The 9,082-nt window shown below is 41.6% G+C and overlaps 1 pseudogene across 1 annotated transcript; it reads right to left on the bottom strand.

The window, feature by feature from the left end:
* Positions 1 to 1,518: 1,518 nt before the first annotated feature.
* Positions 1,519 to 2,106, bottom strand: LOC110076969 (receptor expression-enhancing protein 5 pseudogene; annotated as a pseudogene). Its single transcript, XR_013545015.1, has one exon. The product of XR_013545015.1 is annotated as a receptor expression-enhancing protein 5 pseudogene (transcript).
* Positions 2,107 to 9,082: the final 6,976 nt, after the last annotated feature.

Below are 9,082 nucleotides of genomic sequence, written 5' to 3'. Positions count from 1 at the left end.
TAAAACCACTCCTTAAATATATCATTTATCTCAAAAATTCAGCCATCATCATCTCAGAAATAACACAATCAGAGCTACAAAAACCAGAAATATTATGAAGAACAGCATACATATTGAGTCAATATTTAACAGATACTTAGGTTTTGGGTTAAAACTTGTATCTGTTATATTATACGGTCACGATCAGCTTCCTCTAAAGGAGAACTTGACCGGTCAGACAGAGAGTAATTAGAAATTTGTGCACCCTCATGCAGCTGGGTTGAGTCCTGGGTGACCTCAGCCAAGGTGTGCAATAAACATCTTCTTACAAGTCTGCCCTAAAAGATACTTGCTCAACCTTAGGAAAAATCTATAAGGAATTACACATGAGCTTTGTAGTCCTTAGGCCTACTTAGCTCAATAAGGTAGGACTCAGTAGCTTACTGTGGCCTTGCTTCCCCCTCAGGGTATTGCTAAGACAGCTTCACTGTTCAAGAGACCAAAATATTTTATAATTATTATTTTTATTGAAAAAATATAGATTTACAGAATTTATTTATTTATTTTATTTATACTCCGCATATCTGTTCAAAATGACCACTCTAGGCGGCTGGTCAGTTTGAATGCAAAAGCATAAAGTCAGTTTGAATGCAAAAGCATAGCAAATTACCGTTTTCAAGGCTTGATACAAAATACAAATAAAGCAATTATTCTCCTTTAACTACAACAGCTCTAAAAATCCCTAAAAATCTCTAAAAGCTTCCTCGGGGTAGACAAAAGGCATAAAGTCCCCCTTCCTTTCTTCCTTGTCTCCCTACATCTCCCCCAGTCCTTTACTTGCACTGGGAAGCAGGCAAACAGACCTAGAAAAACTATGATGGAAAAATAGAACAAAAATTGTAGAACAAAAGAAGGAATTTTTGCACATAGTAAAAGTTCCTTTTCAAGCTTCTTGGAACCACCCTTCTCCTCTGTCTCTCAAGCTGTCATCCAATCACGGCATAAGGTTATGGAAACAGTCCCTCCTTCTCTTCTCATGAGAAACAGGTCTTGTTTTTCTCAATCCATCGCCTTCTACGCCACAACAAGTGTCTGGTCTTCTTATCTTGTATTGGCTTGTCCTGGCCTAAAGAAAAAAACATTCCCACAGTCCTCTGGAAATATACTCTCCACTTACAAAATCATTCATACACAGAACCAATATGGAATCCATTTTACATTGTTCACAACTACATATCCCATCATCAATACATGATTTAAATCACATAAATCAACCCATGACATATACCAATGTTATTTATAATTTTGATCGACTGTGCCTAGTGTGTAACAAGAACATCATCATCATCATTATCATCCTCATCCTCATCCTTACCATTGGGTCCAGCTCTCGTCAAGGAAGCACAGTGGGGAATTTGAACTCCCAGCCTCAGGCCCAACAGGCAGAGACCTAAAACACTGTGCTGTCCAGTAGTTGTAACACATAAGAGAACAAAAAAATCATGATAAGGCCTTAATAAAGCATTTATCCTGCTTCCCTCAGATCAGAATTAAAAAGAGCATAATAATAAAATGAAGTATAGAAACAGGGCATATCCTTATGAACAGAATATCAAAAAAAGTGTCTGCCTTATTTGCAGCTTTGTCTTTGATATCTTTGACTACACTGTCCATTTTACTCTCATGCTTTAAGAAGAATGGACGAATAATTCGGTTATAAAGAAACTCGGCTCCATTTGACGGACTTGGAGCCATGCACCATATCAGAAAGCCACACTTCATCATGTAGTAGAAAGGGAACCAGAAAAGAAAGATGTCAGAGAAAAATTCTGCTATGCTGAAGGTGCCATATACAACCCAGTAGGTCAGCCACTGTGTGTCATCATCTTTATTAGGGCTTTCAATAGCCTTGATGGAGTTGTATGCAGGATAGGCAAACCCGATCAGATTGCAAAGGAGGGATGCTCCATAGCCAATCACCAGATAGATGGCCAGCACAGCCAAAATGGCGACGGCGAGGTAGGAGCGGCTCACGCCCGTCTTGGTCTCGATTTTCTCCAAGACATTCGTCAAGCAGTTCTTCTTGTGCAGGAACTTGTTGAACCTCTACTTCAGGGACGCGGTCATGACGAGATCTTTCCCACTGCCTCGCTGGGAGCCAAAGCAGAGCCTTCCTTGACCGAGTGCAGGTCCGCAAGGAGAGGTGAAAGAGGCCGCGGCGGCTGCTGCTGCTCTTCTGCCAGCTTCTTGTACCAGACACTCCAACCCGAGCTCACTCAGAGGGGAGGAGGAGATGCAAGCTAGGCGCGCCTTCCGTGTCAAGACCGACCACCGAACAGAATATCATCTTCTAGGCCTTGTTCAGGACTTCAAAGAATGCCATGGAGCTGCATGACTTGTTCAGTCATTTATAATTTCCTCCAAATATATGCACTGGAACATGTAAGATAGTCTTTTTTTTCTGGACTTCATAGAAACAAACCTGGAGCTGGTAAAACCAATTATTTGTAATGCCGTCATTGCTGATTACATATATTAGGTTCTGTGGAAAATGCTGATAATCCATTCATTTCTTTGAAACTTGACCTAGAAATATAGTATGCGTGTCTTCCGATTTTAAGAGGGCTGCTTGCAACTGCAGGACAATTCCAAACCACCATCTTAGTCATTTCCCCAGAGGCACAAAAGTAGGAAAAACAGAATAGTATGAGCATTTATTAGTTTGTTGATACATGTATGTACTTTAGCACAAAACTGCAGGTTGGAGGCCCTGAAATACATGCCAATTGAACAAGTTGATCACATTTTTTTGTGATTGCCACACATCTCATCCAGGGCTGATGCATTTGCCCTGTCTTCTTCATGGTGTAATCTCAGCTAGTGAGGAATCCAATTTTGAATAATATTTGATTAAGTGTAGCCGTCAATGTAGTGATGTATGGAAGTGAGAGCTGGACCATAAAGAAAGCTGACCACTGAAGAATTGATGCCTTTGAATTGTGGTGCTGGAGGAGGCTCTTGAGAGTCCCCTGGACTGCAAGGAGAACAAACCTATCCATTCTAAAGGAAATCAACACTGAGTGCTCACTGGAAGGACAGATCCTGAAGCTGAGGCTCCAGTACGTTGGCCATCTCATGAGAAGAGAAGAGTCCTTGGAAAAGACCTTGATGTTAGGAAAGTGTGATGGCAAGAGGAGAAGGGGACAACAAAGGATGAGATGATTGGATAGTGTCATCGAAGCAACCAACATGAATCTGACACAACTCCGGGAGTCAGTGGAAGATAGGAGGGCCTGGCGTGCTCTGGTCCACGGGGTCACGAAGAGTTGGACACAACTAAATGACTAAATGATGATGATGAAATGAGCTGTCAATGAGGACAGGGCCCTTGCATTGGCCTCAGTGTGAAGGAAGGTGGAAAGAGGGAAATGTCAGTCTGTTACCAAGGCAACAAGGCCAGTGCTCCCTGTCTTCCTGCACTACATTGGTTTGCAATGAAAGACAATACTGCAAAGGAAGATGTGGAACAACAGACTAGTTTTCTCAGCAACAGGCTGACCCATTCCCTCATCTCAAAACATTCATTCCTTGGAACAGTAGGAAGAAGAGGTCTGGGAGTACTCTAAAACGCCTACTAGATTTTGTCTTGTGGCAGCTGAGAAGTGATATTTATTGTTAAGAACTGTGCTTCGTGTAGGAGTATGCAATCAGTTGATATTTATAAATAGGATCTGAGAGGAGAGAGAGAGAGAGAGAGAGAGAAAATAAATCAGGCAGGAGTAAAAAAAATGTTAAAAGATGAGCGGAGAATCAAATTTAAAGAGAGAGTTAGAGGTGGGAATTGTCAGCCCCTGAACACATTAAATGGCAACTAAATGGGGAAACACAATCAATCTGATTTCTCTGAGAAGTGCATTTGAATCACACCAAAATTGCCATATGCATACTTCAGGTTGACTAAATAAATATGAATAAATGTGTCCATATTCAGTCTTTGTCAAAGCATGGGGAGCCCACAAATATTTCTCCGCCAACATGTGAAAGAGGCAACCTAAAGTAGGAGAGGTTGCTGTTTCTGGCATAAACCTCTGCATGTGAGCGAGAACCACTTTGTTTCTGAGAGGGAGGGAGAATTCAGGTTTCTGTGGAGAGGAGACACAGAGCATCCTTCTCCTATTTATACCGTCACTTCCATATGTTCAAAGTGATGATGGAGAAAGGCAGGTATGGACTCCACACAGAAAATATATGAATAGGGCTTACCTTGCAAGTGGGAGCAAGTAAATCCTGAAACAGTCCTGTGAAGTACTATAATTGCACACCTTTTAGGAGTATTCTAATAGGAACACATGTCCTGCTTCCATTGTACAGCAAAAAGCCAACGGTAGTCAACTAATTTACCAAGAATAAATGAATGCAGCCAAATATAGCATCCTACTATCATGTCTTTATCCACACTTCACATCTTTTAAGTCTGAATGAGATACAGCTTCAGTGTGCATCTGGAAATAGACATGTAATGGGGAAAAAATCTATAGTTCTCAGTAAACTTGCTCTTGGAAATAAAAGCTTGTTTTCATGACAGTTGGAAAACCCTCTATACACCGTTTTACTGTCCTGAGACAGCTTGTCTTGACCATGAATGAGATCTTACCATGAGCTCTTCATATCCCTGTACTGAGCATATAATGTAAGGAAGCTGCTCCCTCAGATAAGTAATCAATAATCAGGGATATTTTTCCCTTGCAAGAAATTGTTTCCAAAGCAGAGCAAAACAACACAGCACCCTAAAGGCATAATTGCAGACATATTATGAAATAATGACATGCTTGTCTTTAATCATTATGACTTCACCCCATAAAACTGCATGCATTAAAAGATCCCAGCGTTGGGAATATATCCAATAAAAACTTGACAATGTTATTGTATTTTGAGAAGAATCAAATATCTGGGAGGTTCCTTGAGAAGTTGCCCCATCTATTTCATAATTCAGAAGCATCAGAATATCACCCACTTACATTTAACCTTCTAATTTGTGTTTAATTAATCACCCATCTGCTAATGCAATCCTGGCCTCACGCCTGCAGGTGTTGTTTGTCTACAGCTTGGGTCTTAGAAAAACATTACTGCTTGTTAACCCTTGTAAGAGACCTCTATCTGCAGAGCGTCAGCTGGTTCCATGTCCTCTCATAATGAAGCAGTCCTCCAGAAGAATGGTGATGGTTTCTCTGGGACTTCTGATGACTTCGAAAAAGCACTTGACATCTTGAAATAGGGAAATTGCACTCTCTGCCTCCTGGAATGTGGAAGAGCTCAGATGGTGCCGAAGGTTATCAGAGTCCTTTAAAGCACCTCTAAGAGCTCAGCTTGCACTGAGAGATGCCAATCTGGATAATTCAATGTGACTAGTGGGGTGTCACGAAGAAATTTTCCATCCTAATTTCTCTTTGTCATTGTCATGTAGATGTAACTCAGGAAGGATCTTGAAATTCATTATTCAGTTCAAGCAGGTCCCTCAGGCATTGTAGCAAAGACTTAAAACAAAAGAAGTTTGCTATTCCCACTGCCTTATGAAAGGAGACTTCTAACTTTGTGCAACTGTTTTCAAATGCTTAATGGTAGTGCAATCCAGAAAGCACATCACCGGGCATCCTGATGGACAGACATTGTCATAAATGGCAATATAGGTACGCCCTTTGAATGGCAAACTCTTTATGTTCTTTTGCCTTGGGTTGTTCCTGATTAATGGAATGCTGCTAAGCTGCTTTTGCTTATTTTTGCTTGAATGACTCAATTAGCACTTCCCAGATCTTTCAGAGTTCATTAACTGAGGGTGCAACTAGATGGTTCAATTATCTCAGCCTGCTTCAGTCTAGATACGCTCTGAGGTTATTGTGTAAGTAGAGGTGATCTTTGCACCCACATACTAGGACTGATCAAGCTGCACCTCAATCGACCCTGTTTAGCATTATCTAGACCAGTTTTATTTCCCTTTAAAATCTTCCTCTTGTCTACTTATCCATGCTTTGCTTAAGCCACCTAATGATCTTGAGAAATGGAAACGTTCCTTCCCACTCTCCTGCAGAGAAAAAGAGAGTTAAAGCTTTCTCTTTCTTCTTGTTGCTAACTGACACAGAGAATCAGTGATACATTGAAAGTGATGCATTTTTAAAAAAAGCTCTTTCATGTATCATGGATGCATTAGCAACAATTCAAAAGGAATGGAAAAAAATCATCTCCCTTCCTGTTCACAGGGGAGTAGGAAAGAAGCTTTCGATTCTTCAAGGCTGTTAAGTGGCTTAAGCTAAGGGGCAACTTAAGACATCTGCTTTGGTTTGAACCCAGCAGCCACACAAGCTGGAATGGAATCAAAATTGAGCATTCTTATCTGCACTGAAAAAACGACAGCTCCTGACATGTAAGTAAATGTCATGTAAGTTCTGTGGTCATCAGGAAAAGGAATGAACTAATCCATCCCCGATCCATACCTAACCACAGGACAAATGCCTGTTTAGTTGCACCCTAAATTAGTTGACATTCTGATTTTTGTAAATTCAAAATAGCTCAAGGTATCCATGAGTACAGGATGTGGTGGTGCTGTGCTGCAATGTCAGAAGACCAGCAGTGCAAAAAGCCTCTGTGCTGCAAGGTCAGAAGACCAGCAGTCGTAAGATCGAATCAATGCGACGGAATGAGCTTTCATCACTTGTCCCAGCTCTTGCCAGCCTAGCAGTTCGAAAGAATGCAAATGCGAGTAGATAAATAGGTACCACCTTGGTGGGAAGGTAACAACATTCCGTGTCTAGTCGCGCTGGCCATGTGAACCCGGAAACTGTCTTTGGACAAATGCTGGCTCTATGGCTTGGAAACGGGGATGAGCACCCCTGCTAGAGTCGGACATGATTGGACAAATTGTCAAGGGGAACCTTTACCTTTATCCACGAGTACAAGCATTTCTAGGTTAAACACTGGCTATACTTTGTTGTTGTCTTAGTTACAAGTGCTATGATTGTTGGGGACATTAATTGTGAAGTCAACATATCTTTGCTAAGGCAAGGTTTACAAAATGTGTATGAAATATACAATGTAAATGTCTACACTAGCCTTGTTGTTCTGGAGATGAATGTATAGTTCCTGTTGTTTCAAGCAATTTGTCAAAGAAGATTGGGCTGAAACAGATATATTTGTAGCCATCCAACATTGCTGGTTCAACTCTCAGAATAAATTACCATGTCTTGAGATAATATTAAGAGCTATATCAGCCAGGCACCTTCTTCAAAGATCTGTCGGGAATTTTTAGGGTACGGTATATTAAATAAAATCTATTTATCTATCCATCTATTGCATTTATTTGTCTTTATTCCATCACTTTATTCCATTACTTGCTCAGAATTAAAAACACAGTGCACTTTGTTTTGCTCAATAGTAACTAGAGATGGGGGTATTTGTATTTGTATACGAATATGAATATCCCCCACAGCTGGAGATAATGAGGGAGGGACCCATGGGTGGGTCTTGCCCCACTCACAATTTTGCCACTGACACGAACTCGATGGAGCCTTCCTATCGATCCATTGCTTTCAATGGATTAGCCACTCTGTGACCTGGCAGAGAGGCTCGTCATCCTGCCTTCTGCCAGAACTGGCTAATCTAACGCGAGCAATGGAACAATAGGAAGGATCCATTGAGCTCTCATCATCAGCGGAATTGTGAGTGGATCATCCGGCCCCATGGGGCCAGACCCTCATTCATCTCAAATAAGAATTCAATACAACTCTTCACATAGTTTGCTACTTACACCACAGAACTCATACAGTATATGGGAATTGAGAAGCAATGTAACAGTTCTTGCTTGACTTCTGTCTCTGACCTCTTTCCCCTACTGCTCAGGAGAGTAACACAGCTGAAATTCTAATAGCTCCAATTGGTAGGGTTTGTTCTAAATACATGCCATCAAGTCAATTGCAATGCTTGGTGACCCTTTACAGCTCTAAAGTGATCTTAAAATGGTGGTAGTGATGAGCATAGGCAGTAAGGTAACTTAAATGGCCACTTCTTGTTTTATACTCCTCCCCTATATTTCCCTCCAATGTGCATGCAGATTGGCATGTTGGGGCATGTTGGGGCTTCCTTCTTTCTCTTTGAAGGCAGTTTCTATTGTTACCAGCCTCTTCTTTTATTATGGAGATGAAAGCAAACTTGATGAATTTGAAGCCAAATTTGGGGGACTCCTCTCCTACATTCTCCAGAAATGAATTCCCCAAATTAATAAAATAATAAATAATCCTTGGTTTGGAAGTGGTTGCTTGTCACCTTTATTCATCTTCCGCTGCACTTCCAACAGTTTGTCACAAGCCATGATCAAATTTCTTTGGAAATTGTCACAGCCCATGACTTTCTGCTGTCTACTTGAAATATCTTCTGAGATTTTAGGGCCAATATCTGAGGCCAGACCTATGATTAATCATCTCAATCTTCTTCCCTCACTCCTGGCATTTGCTCTGAGGTCTATCTCTATACTGGGAGTCACAGGAAAACATAATGAGTCCTTGAGTGTTCAGGTGGCACCTTGAGACTGGTAGTGCCATCTGGAAAAACTGTTTGTGAAATCTCGTGAGGGGGAAAAAGGGTGAAGTTGAAGTCAAAGCCATTCACTTTGAGGGGGAAATTGCTCAGATTCGCAGTGGGTTGGACTCCATCATTAGTGCAGAATCAGAGGATGTGTCCAGTGTGTCGTGCTTCGTTCAGGTATTAATGGATGAGTTTCAGTTGTTGAGACCTGAGGATGTGGACTATACTTGGATATGTCCGTTCTAACACCATTCCACTCAACCCTTGCCCATCTTGGCTAACTGGAAGATCTGCCAGGGGCATTCGCACCTGGGTCCAGGAGGCAGTGAACGCCTCTTTGAGAGAGGGAGTGGTCCCTACCACTTTGAAAGAGGCGGTAATTTGGCCACTCCTAAAAAAGCCTAACCTGGACCCAGGGCTGGTGATTAATTACCGACCAGTGGTGAACCTCCCTTATTTGGGCAAGGTGTTATAGCAGGTTGTGGCCAGGCAACTCCAGGTGCTGCTGATTGAAATGGATTTTCTGGATCCA

This window comes from Pogona vitticeps, chromosome 4, assembly GCF_051106095.1.
Source record: "Pogona vitticeps strain Pit_001003342236 chromosome 4, PviZW2.1, whole genome shotgun sequence".
NCBI lineage: Eukaryota > Metazoa > Chordata > Lepidosauria > Squamata > Agamidae > Pogona > Pogona vitticeps.
This window is presented reverse-complemented; position numbering and strand designations above follow the sequence as displayed.